Here is a 21,843-nt window from a genome sequence, read left to right on the forward strand (position 1 = left end):
AATATTTTTCTGGGATCCGGGCCCGTCTGGCCACCACAGAGGTTCAAAGGTGCCCCTTAACGTAATTTTCCGTTTTAAACCATATGCATACATTCGGTACTTTTCGGCATATACCAACGGCAAAGTTCCGAACCGGACCTAGCTCATTTTAAAGGTATTGATCCAAGCTATTCCCCACTTAAATATTTTTCTGGGATCCGGGCCCGTCTGGCCACCACAGAGGTTCAAAGGTGCCCCTTAACGTAATTTTCCGTTTTAACCATATGCATACATTCGGTACTTTTCGGCATATACCAACGGCAAAGTTCCGAACCGGACCTAGCTCATTTTAAAGGTATTGATCCAAGCTATTCCCCACTTAAATATTTTTCTGGGATCCGGGCCCGTCTGGCCACCACAGAGGTTCAAAGGTGCCCCTTAACGTAATTTTCCGTTTTAACCATATGCATACATTCGGTACTTTTCGGCATATACCAACGGCAAAGTTCCGAACCGGACCTAGCTCATTTTAAAGGTATTGATCCAAGCTATTCCCCACTTAAATATTTTTCTGGGATCCGGGCCCGTCTGGCCACCACAGAGGTTCAAAGGTGCCCCTTAACGTAATTTTCCGTTTTAACCATATGCATACATTCGGTACTTTTCGGCATATACCAACGGCAAAGTTCCGAACCGGACCTAGCTCATTTTAAAGGTATTGATCCAAGCTATTCCCCACTTAAATATTTTTCTGGGATCCGGGCCCGTCTGGCCACCACAGAGGTTCAAAGGTGCCCCTTAACGTAATTTTCCGTTTTAACCATATGCATACATTCGGTACTTTTCGGCATATACCAACGGCAAAGTTCCGAACCGGACCTAGCTCATTTTAAAGGTATTGATCCAAGCTATTCCCCACTTAAATATTTTTCTGGGATCCGGGCCCGTCTGGCCACCACAGAGGTTCAAAGGTGCCCCTTAACGTAATTTTCCGTTTTAACCATATGCATACATTCGGTACTTTTCGGCATATACCAACGGCAAAGTTCCGAACCGGACCTAGCTCATTTTAAAGGTATTGATCCAAGCTATTCCCCACTTAAATATTTTTCTGGGATCCGGGCCCGTCTGGCCACCACAGAGGTTCAAAGGTGCCCCTTAACGTAATTTTCCGTTTTAACCATATGCATACATTCGGTACTTTTCGGCATATACCAACGGCAAAGTTCCGAACCGGACCTAGCTCATTTTAAAGGTATTGATCCAAGCTATTCCCCACTTAAATATTTTTCTGGGATCCGGGCCTGTCTGGCCACCACAGAGGTTCAAAGGTGCCCCTTAACGTAATTTTCCGTTTTAACCATATGCATACATTCGGTACTTTTCGGCATATACCAACGGCAAAGTTCCGAACCGGACCTAGCTCATTTTAAAGGTATTGATCCAAGCTATTCCCCACTTAAATATTTTTCTGGGATCCGGGCCCGTCTGGCCACCACAGAGGTTCAAAGGTGCCCCTTAACGTAATTTTCCGTTTTAACCATATGCATACATTCGGTACTTTTCGGCATATACCAACGGCAAAGTTCCGAACCGGACCTAGCTCATTTTAAAGGTATTGATCCAAGCTATTCCCCACTTAAATATTTTTCTGGGATCCGGGCCCGTCTGGCCACCACAGAGGTTCAAAGTTGCCCCTTAACGTAATTTTCCGTTTTAACCATATGCATACATTCGGTACTTTTCGGCATATACCAACGGCAAAGTTCCGAACCGGACCTAGCTCATTTTAAAGGTATTGATCCAAGCTATTCCCCACTTAAATATTTTTCTGGGATCCGGGCCCGTCTGGCCACCACAGAGGTTCAAAGGTGCCCCTTAACGTAATTTTCCGTTTTAACCATATGCATACATTCGGTACTTTTCGGCATATACCAACGGCAAAGTTCCGAACCGGACCTAGCTCATTTTAAAGGTATTGATCCAAGCTATTCCCCACTTAAATATTTTTCTGGGATCCGGGCCCGTCTGGCCACCACAGAGGTTCAAAGGTGCCCCTTAACGTAATTTTCCGTTTTAACCATATGCATACATTCGGTACTTTTCGGCATATACCAACGGCAAAGTTCCGAACCGGACCTAGCTCATTTTAAAGGTATTGATCCAAGCTATTCCCCACTTAAATATTTTTCTGGGATCCGGGCCCGTCTGGCCACCACAGAGGTTCAAAGGTGCCCCTTAACGTAATTTTCCGTTTTAACCATATGCATACATTCGGTACTTTTCGGCATATACCAACGGCAAAGTTCCGAACCGGACCTAGCTCATTTTAAAGGTATTGATCCAAGCTATTCCCCACTTAAATATTTTTCTGGGATCCGGGCCCGTCTGGCCACCACAGAGGTTCAAAGGTGCCCCTTAACGTAATTTTCCGTTTTAACCATATGCATACATTCGGTACTTTTCGGCATATACCAACGGCAAAGTTCCGAACCGGACCTAGCTCATTTTAAAGGTATTGATCCAAGCTATTCCCCACTTAAATATTTTTCTGGGATCCGGGCCCGTCTGGCCACCACAGAGGTTCAAAGTTGCCCCTTAACGTAATTTTCCGTTTTAACCATATGCATACATTCGGTACTTTTCGGCATATACCAACGGCAAAGTTCCGAACCGGACCTAGCTCATTTTAAAGGTATTGATCCAAGCTATTCCCCACTTAAATATTTTTCTGGGATCCGGGCCCGTCTGGCCACCACAGAGGTTCAAAGGTGCCCCTTAACGTAATTTTCCGTTTTAACCATATGCATACATTCGGTACTTTTCGGCATATACCAACGGCAAAGTTCCGAACCGGACCTAGCTCATTTTAAAGGTATTGATCCAAGCTATTCCCCACTTAAATATTTTTCTGGGATCCGGGCCCGTCTGGCCACCACAGAGGTTCAAAGGTGCCCCTTAACGTAATTTTCCGTTTTAACCATATGCATACATTCGGTACTTTTCGGCATATACCAACGGCAAAGTTCCGAACCGGACCTAGCTCATTTTAAAGGTATTGATCCAAGCTATTCCCCACTTAAATATTTTTCTGGGATCCGGGCCCGTCTGGCCACCACAGAGGTTCAAAGGTGCCCCTTAACGTAATTTTCCGTTTTAACCATATGCATACATTCGGTACTTTTCGGCATATACCAACGGCAAAGTTCCGAACCGGACCTAGCTCATTTTAAAGGTATTGATCCAAGCTATTCCCCACTTAAATATTTTTCTGGGATCCGGGCCCGTCTGGCCACCACAGAGGTTCAAAGGTGCCCCTTAACGTAATTTTCCGTTTTAACCATATGCATACATTCGGTACTTTTCGGCATATACCAACGGCAAAGTTCCGAACCGGACCTAGCTCATTTTAAAGGTATTGATCCAAGCTATTCCCCACTTAAATATTTTTCTGGGATCCGGGCCCGTCTGGCCACCACAGAGGTTCAAAGGTGCCCCTTAACGTAATTTTCCGTTTTAACCATATGCATACATTCGGTACTTTTCGGCATATACCAACGGCAAAGTTCCGAACCGGACCTAGCTCATTTTAAAGGTATTGATCCAAGCTATTCCCCACTTAAATATTTTTCTGGGATCCGGGCCCGTCTGGCCACCACAGAGGTTCAAAGTTGCCCCTTAACGTAATTTTCCGTTTTAACCATATGCATACATTCGGTACTTTTCGGCATATACCAACGGCAAAGTTCCGAACCGGACCTAGCTCATTTTAAAGGTATTGATCCAAGCTATTCCCCACTTAAATATTTTTCTGGGATCCGGGCCCGTCTGGCCACCACAGAGGTTCAAAGGTGCCCCTTAACGTAATTTTCCGTTTTAACCATATGCATACATTCGGTACTTTTCGGCATATACCAACGGCAAAGTTCCGAACCGGACCTAGCTCATTTTAAAGGTATTGATCCAAGCTATTCCCCACTTAAATATTTTTCTGGGATCCGGGCCCGTCTGGCCACCACAGAGGTTCAAAGGTGCCCCTTAACGTAATTTTCCGTTTTAACCATATGCATACATTCGGTACTTTTCGGCATATACCAACGGCAAAGTTCCGAACCGGACCTAGCTCATTTTAAAGGTATTGATCCAAGCTATTCCCCACTTAAATATTTTTCTGGGATCCGGGCCCGTCTGGCCACCACAGAGGTCCAAAGTCGTCTTAGGGTGGTCACCTTCATTTAAGCAGTCTCTGGTAGCTGTTCACTATTAATTTCTTTTCTTTTTTGGCTTTCCATAAGTATTTCTATGTATATTTCTATATGTTTCTGGAGTAATTGGATTTTGTTTCATATTTTATATATTAAATTACATCTTTAGTGAATCCTCTGTTATGTTTTATTGATAAAAATCTATATAACATAAAGACAAATATACAACTTGTATCAGGGTTTATATTCGAGGACAACGAAAATTTATGACAGCTTGAAGGGGTCATAGAATGGTATCTTTTCCCTCAGGCTTTATAGTGATTTTCAACTAAATTTAAATATTGAACCGACGGTTAGCATTCGGTTGGATATTGAATATCAATTATCGAATGTCAAATAAAGGACAGACCGCTTACATACATATTTAAAACGGAATGAAATGCTTTAGAAATTAGCAGAAACCGTGAAATTGTCGATTTCCGCTGTTAGATTGCATTTAACTAAGATTTCGCGATTTTTGGAACGTTTGAGCCTCACGCAGTTTTTTGGTTTTTAGACATATCGTCAAAATTGGCTGCTGGAAAAAAGTGGCTGCTATCTTGATTGGCCGATAAAAGTGGCTGCCAGCTTGAGTCTGGTACAAAAAAGTGATAGTTGCAACGCTTAAAGACAAAACAGTTGGTGGTGCAAAAAAACACATAGAAAATGAGGGTATAAAAGCTACGGTAACCCTTTTTCAAATTGGTTCCAATGATTTGAACAAGAAAGTCCCAAGTGAAGTATTACAAGAAGTTGAAGACCTAGTTTATACATACCAAAAATGTATACCAACAACAAAAATTGTACTTTGTGAATTACTTCCTAGGTTCCAGAGGAACACAATCTGGAGAAAGATGTATGAAAAAAGGAGGGCAGAGTTCAACTTAGGATTAAAGGAAATAAGTGATCACTATAATTGTAGTTTTGTTACTTGTCCACACCTAAGAGAAGACGATATAATCGATGGAATTCATCCTTCTATCGAAACCGGTGTCCCAAAACTAGTACGAGCATACGAAACAGTTTTAAATAAAATGATGGGGCTGAAGGAGTATTTTGACAATTGGCCGAATAAAGCTACTAATCAAAACTACCAAAACAGAAATAAACATGTAAATAAGCAAAGATACAATACAGATAGATATGGAGAACCTTACATGTATACAAGAGAACAAAGAAATAACTATAATTATGGAAAGAATGAACAGCAAAATAGCTATATGTACAGCCAGTCTGGACCCTCAAATCAGAATCACAATGAATATTGGCATGATAAAAATAACATGCAGGAATCCTTCCATCATAAAGATGAAAATACTCAGGAAAAGCTTAAATGGGTTTTAACAACTCTAATGAAAGAATTGTACAACTAAATAGTTAGATATTTTATTTTATTATATGTTATAGCTACATAGAAATTAATGAAATTTAAACTCATTATTTACAGTTTCTATTTTGGACTTGAAAATATAACAGAAAAATAAATAAAAATGTTATTGACCTCAGAATCATGTGTATTGGCAATAACTTTATCATCTAGTCATAATATGAACCAATATTAACTTTATCATCTAGTCATAATATGAACCAATATTAACTTACAAGTTTATTTAGAATAAAGAGAAAAGTCTATGTTTCAAAGGTAATGATAAAATAAAACAACAACAAAGTAAAGCGCTATTTTTGGAATTACTTTAACTTCTTTAGCATTGTTTGAGATTTGATAAAAATGGAATTTATTTTCAATATATACATTTATATAATACACACACAATTCCATATTAATTAAGGAATTTTAACAGGTCAAACCGTCTACGTATTTGTGTTTATATATCATATACACATGTAGATACATGTATATAAGGGAATGTGCATAGATACAAAATGCTTATCTTGATTTGGGTATATTATATATACTGGTACATATATATTTAAAAAATATATACTTTTTGTTATAATTAAAGCATCTTAGAAAAAGATAAATATGTTCAAATTAAGTTTCATATGAGTTAATATACATGTACATGTACTTGAATGGGGAAATTTCTTGCATAATTAAATGTTTTATAAATAAATATGAAACAAAACAAATGTTTTCATCTATAGATTCTATTTCTATATCTAGCTGGAATGTTCATGGATTGGGACAGAAACACAGAGACCCTGATTTCTTGGAATTGATAAACCATGACATAAATATATTGATAGAAACTTGGAAAGGGGTAGAACCTGATGTCCAAATACCTGAATATAATTATTATTGTAAGCAAAGAACTAAAGCTAATAAAGCAAAAAGAAATAGTGGGGGTATTATTGTTTACTATAAGAAAAAGTTTGAAAAAGGGATTACTTATCTAAAAAATGTAACCAAATCTCAGAATAGATTATGGATGAAACTTGATAAGTCATTTTTTGGACTTCAAGATGATTTGTATATATGTGGCATATATATTCCACCAAAGAATTCCCCACATTACAATAATGAATATGAAGGTTTGGAATCAGAAATAAGTTTCCTTTCTAGCAAAGGAAATTTTTTGTTAATGGGTGATTTTAACTCAAGAGTATCTAATTATTCTGATTTTGTAGCAAATGATGAAAACAACATAAATTTGACTCATATTTTACCAGATAACTACAAGTCAGATTTTCAACTGACTAGAAAAAGTCAAGATAAAATCATAAACCCACAAGGGAGGGATTTACTAGACCTCTGTGTTTCTGCCCAACTCCGTATTCTAAACGGGAGATTTATTGGAGATTTGTTAGGAAATATGACATTTTTTAGCATGAAAGGATGCAGTGTAGTTGATTATGCAATAACTAGTGAAAGTCTACTCTCCTCAGTGAATTATTTTATAGTAAAAACTTCATCATACTTTTCAGATCATAATCAAATTGTTACCCATTTAAAATGTGATGGAAAACTGCCAAATATAAATAATATTTATAAAAAAATAGATTTTGAATTCAAGTGGACAAACACTTCCAAACTCTTGCTTGAGAATGAGCTTAAAGAAAAATATATATATGAAGAATTAAACAATTTTCAACAAACAAACTTTGAAAATACTCAAGATGGACTGAACAGAGCTACAGACTTAATTTCAGACATTTATATAACTTTATCACATAAGTGTATGAGAAAAAGATATTTTAAAAAGAAAAGAAAAAGAATATCAAACTGGACAGACTCAAATTTTTTTGCATTAAGAAGTACTTTTAATCTGTATAGTAAAAAATTAAAGTTATCTCCCTTTGATCAATCTATAAGACTGAAATACTTCTTTTATTCTAAACAATTAAAAACAGTTTCTAAACTTAAAAAAAGAGAATTTAAACTTAATGTTCTGAATAAACTAGACAACATGTCACCAAATGAAAGCAAGGAATTTTGGAAGCTATTAAGAACAATAAAAATTAATAAGGACAAGAATGATGATAACATGCTAGATTTAAGTCAGTTTGCAGATCACTTTAAAAATCATTGTAAACCTGAAAAGATAGATAAGAATTTTGAGAAAAGTATTTTTGAAGAATTATGCAAAACAGAGAAGTTGCTAACATCAAAAGAAAGTGATACACCAATAAATATATCTGAAATAAAAACACAAATTAAAAGATTAAAAAGTGGGAAAAGTTGTGGACCAGATAAAATATGTTATGAAATTATAAAACATAGTAGTTCTGTAATGTTAACAGCCATAGCTAAATATTTTAACCTTGTATTATCTACCTCTCTATATCCTGAAAATTGGAATAAATCATTTATAATTCCATTATTTAAAAGTGGGGATCATCTTGATCCTTCAAACTACAGAGGAATTTCTCTGATGAGCTGTCTAAGTAAATTATTTAATATGGTTATAAATTGTAGATTACTTACTTTATTTGAAAATAATATATGTCACCATCAACTAGGCTTTAAGAAGAATAGTAGGACTTCAGATGGTGTCTTTATTGTAAAGACTCTGTTTAATAAATATATAAATTATAAAAAGAAAAAGATTTATGGTTGTTTTGTAGACCTAAAAAAGGCATTCGATTCAGTGTGGAGGTTAGGTCTTTTGTACAAAATAACAAAAAATGAGAAAATTGGTGTAAAATTTTACAATTTGATAAAAAATATGTATAAGAATACTGAAGCTTCAGTAAAATTAAAGGAGAATATATCTGAATATGTCTCTATTGATAGAGGAGTGAAACAAGGGGATAATATGAGTCCAAACTTATTTAATGTTTATATAAATGATCTACCAGAAATATTTGATGAAAGTTGTAAACCAGTGACTCTGCAAAATATGTCAATCAGCTGCCTTATGTTTGCAGATGACATTTTGTTATTATCTGAAACTCCTGAAGGTTTACAGAACTCTATAAATAAACTAAATTTTTATTGTAATAAGTGGCAGCTCACAATAAATACACAAAAAACTAAGATAATGGTCTTTCAACAGAAAAACATTTTATATAATAAATATGATTTTTACTTAAATGGTGACAAACTAGAAAAAGTTTTAAAATATAAATATCTTGGAAACATAATTGAAGCATCTGGGAAATTGACTTCATCACACACTGAATTGGCTAAGAAAGGTACTAAAGTTTTGTTTTCTATTTTTAAGTATCTTTCTCCTTTAGAAAATGTGTCTATAAAAGTATACAAAAAATTGTTCGAATCACTAGTTAAACCTATTCTTATGTATAACTCTGAAATTTGGTATATGGATTTTTATGAAAAAATAATAAGAGCTGAAAAACGGGCTCAAATTAAGGACATGAGTAAATTTGATATTTTGTCAATGATTGATAGTAGCCAAGTGGAGAAGACACATTTAAAATTTTGCAAATATATACTTGGGCTTAGTAAACAATCTGTCAATATAGCTGCAAGAGCAGAACTAGCTCAGTATCCCATAGATGTCTTTATTAAAGTACAATCATTGAAGTACTTAGCAAGAATTTCTAGTGATGAAAATAACCCTTTATTATATGATGCATTTTGTTTATCTAAATGGCTTAGCACTAACGGTATATTTTCATGGTTTTCATATGTAGAAAATATAGCCAATGTAAATAAATTAGACATAAATAAAATTCAGGATATAAACTATAAACAAGAGAAGAGGTCATTCTCAAAAAATATTAAAAAAGAACTTAAAGATAGCTTTGAAAATATTTTCTTTGAAAAATTAAAATTAACTAATGAAACCAGTAAAATATTCTTGTACAGTAAAATAAAAACAAAATATGAAATAGACAAATACATTTCTAAAAATAGTCTTGAAAATAGAAAATTATTATGTAAAATGCGAGTAAGTGACCATTTCTTGGAAATAGAGAGGGGTAGATATAAAAGAATTCAAAGAGAAAATAGAATATGTAAACATTGTAATTTAAATGCGGTTGAAGATGAAACCCACTTTTTCTTAAAATGTAAAATTAATAAATCTTTACGTAATCAGCTTGAAAAAGATATAAATAATATATGTCCAGAATACTTTAATTTGTCTGAAACAGATAAATTACAATTAATTCTATCTTCATTTGATATTATGCAGCTTACTGTTCCGTTCATTAAAAAGTCATTTGCACTGAGGGGAGTGGACACAACGCCTGCATAAATATTACTGTTTTACCACTTTATATATGATGTTTGATATGTTAATTTTTCTATTGTGTATATTGTATTGTATTGTTTGTATATGCCTTCAACCCCCAGGAGTATAAATGTGCATTTCATTAATAAATAAATTATCTTACCTCCTATACATTTCTAGGAATATGATTGGTTAAAAGCGACCTCGTGGAGACCGTGTATATTCAATATTAGGTGAGTAGGGAGGCGGGGCTTATTTCAATACACGGTAAGTAGTGGATTTACGACTTAGGCACTGTTTGATTATTTCAAAGTATTAAAAGTTCTGTTTAATATTGATATATCAAGGTTGTTGATAATAGATATTTATCGTTTACATTAGTTTTTTTTTTAGTGCAGATCAATTGAAGAAGGTTCTTAAAATTGAACATTTGAACACTTAAATACAGAAATAAAAAGATGTGTTATGATAGCAAATAAGACAACTTGAGTCTAAATTCAACAAATAAAGATAGTCGGTAAATAAGTTCTTATCCAAGAACACTTTTTGTGCAAACTGTAATCACCCTGTTGAGGATAACAAACATTTCTTTTTCATTTGCCCTAAGTACAATGATGCTAGACAGATCCTTCTTTATTCCATTAACTCCATTGCTGATGATGTTAATATTAATATTGAATTGTTCCTTTTTGGAATCAGATTATTTTCATATTATATGAATATTGCTATTTTTAAATCTGTTCATAAATATATCAGTGACACTTAACGTTTTGTTTGAAACTAACATATTTTTTGTTTCATTTAGTTTTATTTTTTATTTTTTTCTCCTCTACTTAAACAAGCAAGCTAGGTGTCGCTTTCAAGCCATATATATATATATTGCTAATGACGTATAAAGGATATTTGCATGTTTCAAGGTTTTCTAATATGCCGTTCTTTCGCTTTGTAAACAACACCTTGATAAAACTGAATTTTAATTTTATAACTGTTTCATAGCTTCATAGTTTCAAACTTACACAATATGTTGGCCATTTGTTCTACGAAGTCATTTCTTTCTTAGATTAAGGTTGTTATTATTTAAAGTCATGTTTAAACAAACACATGTTACCGATATACGAAGACAATATGTTTCAACTTAATAGCAAAACTGAAATATACTTATTTGTTTTTTAATTATCACTCTACGAATCATGAGTTTTACCAAAAACTCGTTTTATGGAAGGAAGGATAACACATACTATTAGATTTAAGGAGCTGGACCTAGGTTAAGGGAGATTACTCTTTAAATCAGTAAAGCGTTTGTAAAAGTCAAGTTCACCAATGTATTTTAAGCATTTACCTGAAACAGATTGAAAATAATCTATGTAACCTAGAAGCTTAGAATATGTTTTTGAAAATGGTTGACACAAACGTACTAATGATTTTAAGAGTTATTTCCCTTAACCTAGGTCAACCACCTTAATAGAAATAGAAATTGTCAACTTGTGGAAAAACTTTTTGAATGTGTTGCCATCTGCTATTTTTGATTTTCTGTAAACACATTTTTTTTTTATCTCGATGAATCTAGAAGTTCAATGGAGAATTCCTTACGAGATGTAATTTCTGCTCTTGAGGAAGACAGCAATTATTTATTACAGTGGTTTTCTTCCAAAATAATGCAGGCAAACCCAGAGAAATTTCAAGCTATCTCTCTTGACAAAAACACACATGATAAAAAAATAGTGTTTGATTTGAATGGTATTTCTATATCATGTGAGGATGAGGTTAAACTACTTAGAGTTACAATTGATTTTAAATTAAACTTCAATTTACATATTTCAAATATTTGTAAAAAGGCTGCAAGGCAATTAAATGTTTTGAAAAGAATTGGAAAACATCTTAACAAACTGACTAAACTCACTATTTTTTACTCTTTTATTCTGTCTAACTTTAGTTACTGCCCTTTGACTTGGCATTTCTGTGGGGGAAAAAATACCAGAAAAATACAAAAAATACAAAAACAAGCGCTTCGCTTCATTATGAAGACCATCAGAGCTCATACGAAAAACTCCGGCAGATTTCAAACCTTCCATCATTAAAAACTCGTAGAATGCGCTCAATTGCCTTGGAGACCTTTAAAATAATTAATAAAAAATGTACTTTATTTATTCAAGATTTAGTTGTAATTGAAAACAATTCATATAATTTCAGGTATGTGAATACTCTGAGGTACCTAGACCTAGAACCTCAAGATTTGAGGCAGCACAAGTATGGAACTCCCTTCCTAATGAGGCTAGACTCATGACTTCTTTTGACCAGTTTAGGAATTATATAAATTCCTGGTGTGAGGGTAAAAAATGTAACTGCAGTTCATGTCGTTTCCATCCAGTGCTGTCTTAGAGCTGAAATTTCATTCTTTCTTTTTATAATGGCCTTTTGCTCTGGTTTTATGCTTTTATTGAATATATATGCCACTAAATGCTAGTGCTTATATTTATTTATTTATTGTTTTTATGCTTTTAGTTTGTTATTATTTTATGATTTTCAAGTGATTTGCTGACTCCCCTGTTCAATGCACATAGAGGCGCTTTCCACATGAACTTTGACTCTGGAGGCTCACAGATCAAATAGTTTTACTTTCATTATACTTGCATGCTATTTCATTTTTATCTGATAGTATTTGCATGATGCTGCATGATTTGTTTATGTGATAGTCGGTTAAAGAGCTCACCAGAGCTCATGTTTTGTCTGTTATTGTGTATATATATGCCGACTCTAAATAAAATTTACTTACTTACTTACTTACTTAGAATGAACAGCTTTTCTGTAGCAATGTGTGTAAATCATACACTGTCAATTTGGATGATTGAATATCATAACTTATTGAATTCCAGCAGATATATTTGACAATATTACTGTATTTACCATGTTTTGCTGTTTTGATTTATTTCTTGTGATAGCAGATATAAAACATTAAAGACGTCCCTTCAATGTAAAATATCAAAGTTATGTTTATACAAGCATATAAGACTCAATATATATTATCTTTTATCTTGCAAATCTCTTATATCCTGAATAGCCTGAAAACCTAAGATATCATTTTTAGTCTTCGGTTGTAGGCAAAAACTATATAATTTATTTTTACAGGTTTTCACTACTATTCGTTTTTAATTCATTCACTTTCAATAATTGTTTGAATTTTTGAAGCCAAATTAGTCATTTGCAGAAGTACTGATCTACAATGACCAACACAGGAAGCACGGTATCAATAATATTTAGTTAATCATTAGAAATGAAAATAGAATTGAGATATATCTTTATAGATATAAAGATCGTTGACCTTTTGTGAAAAATCAATAGAATGTACTTTCTACTATTTTTATTTTTTCATAAACACGAAGCTAATTTGTCTGTAAATTCAAAAGTGCACGGAAGTTGTTTGATGTAACAAATTAACAGATTTGAATAATAGAATCTTAATGAATTACTGAATTACCATATAATTGACAATAATACTAAATAGAATTTAAATGGGGAATACATCAAAGGGACAACAACCTGACCGAATAACAGACAACAGCCGAAGGCTACCAACAGGTCTTTAACGCAGCGAAAAAATCCCATACCCGGAGGTGCACATCAGCTGGCCCCAATATATAATTGTGTAGTAGTTCAGTGAAAATGGACGTCACACTGAAGATCTAAATATAAAATGAACTAAAATGAAAAACAAACATACAAGACTAGCAAAGGATAAAGGCTCCTGACATGGGACAGGTGCAACAATGCGACAGATAGTAAACATGTTTTGTGAGATCTAAACGCTCCCACTTTCCCTCTAGCCAATGTAGAATAAAGAAACACATAGCAAAAAGGAAACTAAAACTCAGGTTAAAAGAAGTCTGAGTCCGATGACAGAATAGCTCACAAAAGCAAAAGCAAAATGACATTGATACTTAAATGAACAAAGGACAACTAGCAGTTACTGACATGCCAGCTCCAGACCTACGTTAAACTGATTGAAAGAGTATGTGTTCATCATGTGAAAATGAAATGCACTCCCTCCTGTTAGGGGTTACGTATCATATCATCATAAAATATATCTGAAGAACAAAACTCGTATCATAGTCCGGCGGCTACAAGCATATTTCAGACAAATTTTGCACAATCTGCTACAAGCATGAAATTAGGCATAGACCTTCCTTAACTATTACTCTTGAATTTCAGATAGGGAGGCATTTGAAAAAAAATGTCTCACTTCCGGGTAAATCCAAAATGGCGGAGATCATACTTAAATTAGCCCAATATTAAAGGCTAGCATGTGAATATATTTTATAATCATCCTACTATCATCATATTTGGTACAAACCTTTGTTTTGTACTATTATTGGATATATTATATAGATTAGTGGTCTTTAAAACCCTACTTCCGGTAAAATCCAACATGGCGGACATTGTACTAAAATAAGCTTATTTTTTAGGTAGGGTAACTAAAATGTGTTTTAACGTATTGCTACTATCATTACATTGCACATGAACCTTTCTTTGGTGCTTCTCGTTGATGCAATGTATAAGACCTGTGTCTTTAAAAAGCCATACTTCCGGTAATATCCAAAATGGCGGACATAAAAATATCAATTTCTTATTTAAATATTCAACTTTTTTTCAAATTGTTCTTTGTGCTGGTCATTCAATTTATGGCTTTCAGTTATCCCCAAAACCACTAATTCTATTCTGTTGTAAATGTTTAACTACAAATTTGACATTTCTGGTAAAAAATATGGCGTAAATTTCAAAGATGAGTCCTTAATCCATTTCTTTGATATATAGTTTTAGATAGATTGATTAAAACAAAATAAATTAACTATAGTACTAAAACCTTAATAAAATTACTACTATTTGTCCAAAAAAACATGCCTCTTTGTCCCTTCACCATCCATTAGCGCCTGGGCTGGGTAGCATAAGAGCCAACCCCAAGCTCGTCCCTCTTAACACCCGCCTTAGTTTACTGCACGTTTTACATGCTGGAAAAGACTATACCAAGTTGAGGGAATAGCCTCAATTAGCCTTCCACATTGTGCAAATAGTTATTTTCTTGCTTCGATAACCATGTTATCTCCATCTGATAAGTTTGTGCGATCTTACAGTAAAACCCCGGTGCATCATGATTCTTGTGTCAGCTTCTTAATGTGAACATGATGCTAAACTTGAAATACATCACATTGTGGATGACACTGAACATAAATAAAAATTAATAAAATACCTTGAAACTGTAACAAGAGCGGATGAAGTCTTGGATGAGTATGGTAGTTATAGCAACAAATACTCAGGATGTTCAGTGTTATCCACCACACGATGATTATTCAAGTTTATCACCATGTTTACATGAAGGGACTGACACTAGAATCAAGATTGATGTCTCTGATGCAGGGAAACCCAGACTTAACTGAGTCATTACTCGAACAGTCTATGCTGATGTCATTACTGTTTCAATATACTGTGACATAGGGGCTGACGAACTTTGGTTTGCATTTGCAAGTGGGAAAAGCTTTAGATATATATGTCTATCAAATGCACTAGGCATTGAGAGATCACACTTTTGCCGGAAAAGGAACTGCGTTGGTCATATGAATGGCGTTTGAAGATGTGACTTTAGCATTTAGAATGATGATTGATCAATCAACAACACCAGCTATGGATTTGATAATGTCATTGATAAAATGATACGCGGTTTTGTTGTAAGATCGAAAAAAATATCAGATGGGGTTAACAAAGAAATAAAACATGTGTTTTTGGAAGAGAAAAGACTTATTGAGGCTATTCCCACGACTCGGTCTAGTCCAGACGCTTATGAATGGCGAAAGAAAAAATATGATCCATGGTAATCCTTTTGGACAACTTTTTGTGAGACCTCTTCATCTTATCAGGTGCTTGTACATAATGGATGTTAGAAATAATATCACAGTCTTTGTAAATGTGGAAAATCGGCTCTCCGATTGTAAATAGACATGTGTTTGAGGCCTAACGAGTATGCTGATTGGGTATTTTGTCCTTACCTTAAAAAAATACCTTGAAACTGTAACACGAGTGGATGAAGTCTTGGATGCGTATGGTAATTGTAGCAACAAATGCTCAGGATATTCTATCTTATCCACCACATGATGTATTTCAAGTTTAGCACTAAGTTAACATTAAGAGACAGACATTAGAATCATGGTGCATGTGTCTGATGCAGTAAAACACGAACTTAAACTAGGCATGATTCGAACAGTCGTTACTGATGATGCTGTCATTACTTTTTCGCTATTCCATGAAATAGGGGTAGACGAACTATGGATTGTGTTTGAGAGGGCAAAAAAAATTGGATTGATATCTATCAATGGCCTTTCAAATGCACTAGGCAATGAATGATCACACACACTTATTGTGATCCATGCCTTTACCGGTTGTGATACGGTTCTCTCTTCGCTTTTAAAAGGGCAAAAGGCTAATTGAGGCTATTCCCTCAACTTTGTCTAGTCATTCCAGCATGTAAAACGCGCAACATACTAAGGCAGGTGCTTAGGGGGACGAGTCTGGAATTGGCTCTTATGGTACCAATTCGAGGCGCTAATAGGTGGCAAAGAGACAAAGAGGTTCCTTTTGAAAACTCTAGGGCCTGATCATTTTGTTAGAAGCTTGTACATTGTGGATGAAAGAAAGGATGCCGCGGTCGTTGTTAATTGGGAAAATCGGGTCTCCTGTGCACTGCCTTGTGTGCATGTGGGGTGACCGTGAATAAACATATATGTTTGGCCAAATAGTAGTCATTTTAAAAATGTTTTAGTATTTAAGTGATTTTATATTGTTTTAATCGGTCTATCCAAAACTCCATATGTAAGATATGAATTGAAGACTCATCTTTGAAATTTACGCCATATTGGTTTTTACCGGAAGTGTTAAGTTTGTATTTGAACCTTTACAACGTGATAGAATTAGTAGTTTTTGGTATAACCTAAAGCCAAAAATATAATAACCAGCACAAAAAAAACATTTTCTTTACATTTAGAAAAAAAATTGAATATTAAAATAAGAAACTGATATTTCTATGTCCACCATTTTGGATATTACCGGAAGTAAGGGTTTTAAAGATATATGTCTTATACATTGTATCCATGAGAAGCACCAAAGAAAAGTTCCTGCACAATGTTATGATAGTAGTAATACGTTAAAACACATTTCAATTACCCCCCCCCCCCCCCTAAAAAATAAGCTTATTTTAGTACAATGTCCGCCATGTTGGATTTTACCGGAAGTAGGATTTTTAAAGACCACTAATCTATATGATATATCCAAAACTAGTAAAACACAAAGATTTGTACCAAATATTATGATAGTAGCATTATAATAACACCTATGCACATGCTAGCTTTCGATATTGGGCTGATTTAAGTATGATGTCCGCCATTTTGGATTTAACCGGAAGTGAGACATTTTTTTCAAATGCCTCCCTATCTGAAATACAAGAGTAATAGTTGCGGAAGGTCTATGCCAAAATTCATGCTTGTAGCAGGATGTGCATAATTTTTCACCAAGCCGTCGTACTATCATGCAAACAACTGGTTTAAGAATATATGTGTTTAGTTCCGATGTAAAGACCCTATGAGTGAATCAATATTAATACCAAAATATTCAACCCTCAATGACTTGACTGCAGTATCGTAACAACATGTATATCTTTTCAGATTAAGTCTGAATGAAGGTATGGTTAGCTCTTGAGGTGAATATTGACATGTTGTGCTTTGTTTAGAATATTACCATACAACATGTCCAAAAAAATGTCTAACGGGTAAATCGGATGTTGAACGAATGTGAAACGGACTTCTATCGGACGTATAACGGATAAAACGGATGATGAACGGATCTGAAACGGATAAATGCCCATTGAAAATTTCGCGTCAGAAATGTCAATTAGATTTCTTAAGGTTCATAAATTCCTATTATTCATAATCGATCGGCACGTCTTCACAATCTTGCAGCTTTTATTCAGGTCAGACACTGCCCTTTGGCAGCAATTTGTAGACCCAACCAAAACCAGTTACACAGAAACATTTTGAATATTTATGCGATTTACATGTCGTTTGTTAATGTGTTACATATTTGTTTTTCGTTCATTTTTTATATAAATGAGGCCGTAAGTTTTCTCGTTTGAATTGTTTCTCATTGTCATATCGGGGCCTTTTATAGTTTACTATGCGGTATGGGCTTTGCTCATTGTTGAAGGCCGTACGGTGACCTATAGTTGTTAATGTCTGTGTAATATTGGTCTTTTGTGGACAGTTGTATCATTGACAATCATACCACATCTTCTTTTTTACATGTATTATTATTGTTGCCTTTAATTTTTCTGTATATCTTGTTCATCCGTTTTATCCGGTACGCATCCGTTAGGTGTCCGTTTTATGCGGTACTCGTCCGTTGGATGTACGTTCGACATCCGTTCTGTCCGTTACGTTTCCGTTTCTCGTACGTTGCATATCCGTTGTGTGACCGTTATGCATTCGTTACGCGTCCGTTTTATTTGGTCAATACATCAACGGATTCTCAACGGATAACAATTTTGTCAACGGACAACTTTTATCTTCATCCGTTCGGCGTCCGTTCGTCCTATCCGGTAAGGTGTGAACGAGGCTTTAGATATTCAAGGAAGTATTATTCTTTATAAAAAAAAAACACGAGAGTCAAAGATAACTGTATAACAGAACACTTAAGATACATTTATGTTAGTTATCTTTCATATTTGGAATCCCAAATATCCTAGATATAAAAATAAGTGGTATGAGTGCTAATGAGACAACTCTCAATCCAAGTCACAATTTGTAAGAATAAACCATTATAGGGAAAATGTCTTCAACACGGAGCATTGGCGCACCCCGAACAGCAAGCTATAAAGGACCCCAAAAATGATTAGTTTAGAACAATTCCAACGGCAAAACCCGAATCTATATAGAAAACGAGAAACGAGAAACACTTATGAACCACATCAATAAACGACAACTACTGACAATGGCTCCGTGTTGAAGGCCGGAACTTGAACTTTAATGGTTTACTTTTATAAATTGTTACTTGGATGGAGAGTGGTCTCATTGGCACTCATATAACATCTTCCTAAACCTATACAATGAATCAATCAATTTGATCTATGATACAATGTTAATACAAAATCATTAAAATAGGGGATGGACAATCCTGAATAGATTCAAAATCTCGGATTTAATTTTCTGTCTACAATTGTTCACAATAAGTACTAGTATATGATTTGTTGGCTGGTTTTTACTACTATTTTCTTTTTATTCGTTCACTCTAAATAAATGTCTAATTTTGGATTAATAATTTGTTGCAGATAGAATTAGTCATTTTTTAAATTACTGATATACACTGACCAACACGAGAAGCATGAGAAACGATAAACACGTAGGAACTACATAAACAAACGACAACCACTGTACATCAATTTCTCGACTTAGGATCGGTGCAAACATTTGCAGCGTGATTAAACGTTTTAATGGTACCAAACCTTCTCTCTTTTCTGAAATAATAGTCTAATATCACAACATAGAAAGACACACTTTTATTGAATTGTAAAAGGGTATAGCATGTATATTGTGAAATATTTGTTACTACTTGTCAGTGAAGACTGAATTATAATATAGTCTTGTCAACATGCTTTCTTGTCAACATCACTCAAATTTTTCTATGCTTTATTACAAATTTGTACCACATGTATGCATCTATGGTAGACAAATTCATTAATAGAAATGAACAAGTCTAAATTGAAAACTACATTCAAACCTATGATTGCGTTGGATAAAAACCGCAATTTTTATACGTGTGCATGTAAAATAAATTTCGTTGTAGAAGGGTCTAAAAACAGAACAAACAACATTTTCCAAAAGACCAAAAAAGTGAAGAAGTATATTTAAACAAAACGCATTTGACTTACAGGTCGAACAACTGTTGTTCTTTAACCCTGTTAACTGCCATTGCCGATTGCCAAATATGTCACAATATGGATCTTAATATAAATTTAATACTAAACAGAAAACAATTAACTTGTGGCCAAGATGTTATGCCACAAACATAAAGTGTCAATATATTTTTTGTATACCAGATCCGGATTTCGACAATAAATGTCTCTTCAGTGATGTTAGGAATCGAAACGGTTTTTGGAAAGCCATATAATTTATCCTCAATTTAAGATAGACTCTTGAATTGTAAGAGTCAATATAGGATGAACGGATCATATAAACCGGAGGAAAATATGATACAAGCCCAAACGAAAAAATATAAACAAGTCTAAATTGAAAACTACGTTCAACCCTATGATTGCGTTGGATAAAAACCGCATTTTTTATACATGTGCATGTAAACGGATCATATAAACCGGAGGGAAAATATGATACAAGCCCAAACGAAAAAATATAAACAAGTCTAAATTGAAAACTACGTTCAACCCTATGATTGCGTTGGATAAAAACCGCATTTTTTATACATGTGCATGTAAAACAAATTTCGTTGTAGATGGATTTAAATATCTGGAGCACACAAAAAATAAAGGGTCACCAAGACAAGAACTGGCCCTAATGTCAAACAAAGGCTTTCCAAGCAAAGATGTTTGCAGATCCAGGTACATACATATTTTATATTTTATATATTATATATAGGCAGTATTCATATTTTGGTTGAAAAAAATAACATTCATGAAAAATGTGCTTTGAATATAAAATATCAATCGTTACACTGTAGATATATGCAAAAGTAACACGATCTTTGTTTATCAATTGTTACTCCTATTTTGTTTTGGTGGATGTACACTTTGTACATGTTGTATGCAAACAGATTATAAATTCAAATGCAAAACATACATTTCATGCAGTAAGATTATGCTTTCTAAATATATATATCAATGCCAGAATTAGATATGGATATTTTTTCAGGAAGAGACAGATGTCCAGTGGAAGTTTATAAGCAGTATATCAAATTCAGACCTGAAGACATGTTGGAAGACGAGAGCCCTTTTAATTCGGGCATTAGCAGGAATATAAAAGATGATATTTGGTATTCAAGGCAACCAATGGGAAACATACTTTATATAACTTTGTTAAAGTAATGTGTGAAGAAGCAGGAATACAGGGCAGAAAAAACAAATCAGAGTGCAAGTAAAACGACTATGATTGCTTTAGTACACCAAAACATCCCTGATATTCGTATAGTACAACTCAGTAGGCACGAAAATGTCAAGTCAATACATTCTTATAGTGTTGCCGCATTAGAACAACAAAGAGAAATGTCAAACATGTTGTCAACTGAAGGAACCGGTTTGACTGTTAAAAACAAAAAAAAAACGCAAAGAAACATGAGTGAAATTGTTGAAATGCCAGATGACGAGGATGAAGTGTTGATGTCTGTGTCTCAGGTGGCAGAGTTAATGTTGTCTTAAAGGACATTACAATTTTTGAGAAAACATTAACTGATCAGCCAAATCCTGCTCAAATATCTAATGATATGCCAGAGATAATTCAGGATAATTATAAAGGGAGGGCCTTACAGATGTTTGCACGGGCAACAATCACGGGCAATGTTCCTATTAACTTTCCAGCATAAAAACTAATACTCACATATTGAAAATTGTTACAATCAAATGTGTTGTTTAATATTATAAATTTGTTTTATGTTAAAGTTGTTTAATAAATTTTCAACCATGACAGTATCAATTTTTTAACCCAATGACATAAAAATCACATTTCAACCTTTTTTGTTTTAGGCAATTAACCAAAATTTAACTAGGACATTTTCTACACTCATATTGAAATATATGATAAAAAGATCATAATATGTAATTTTTCATATCAGACCCCTTATCATCCCTCGGTCATGATATCAGTACTCGAGCCTGCGGCTCTTGGGCTGATATCATGACCTACATATGTAGGACTGATAAGGGGTATGATATGAAAAATGCCATGTTATAATCTACATGTAAATATGTTAATAAAAATATG

This window comes from Mytilus galloprovincialis, chromosome 5 (genome assembly GCF_965363235.1).
Source record: "Mytilus galloprovincialis chromosome 5, xbMytGall1.hap1.1, whole genome shotgun sequence".
NCBI lineage: Eukaryota > Metazoa > Mollusca > Bivalvia > Mytilida > Mytilidae > Mytilus > Mytilus galloprovincialis.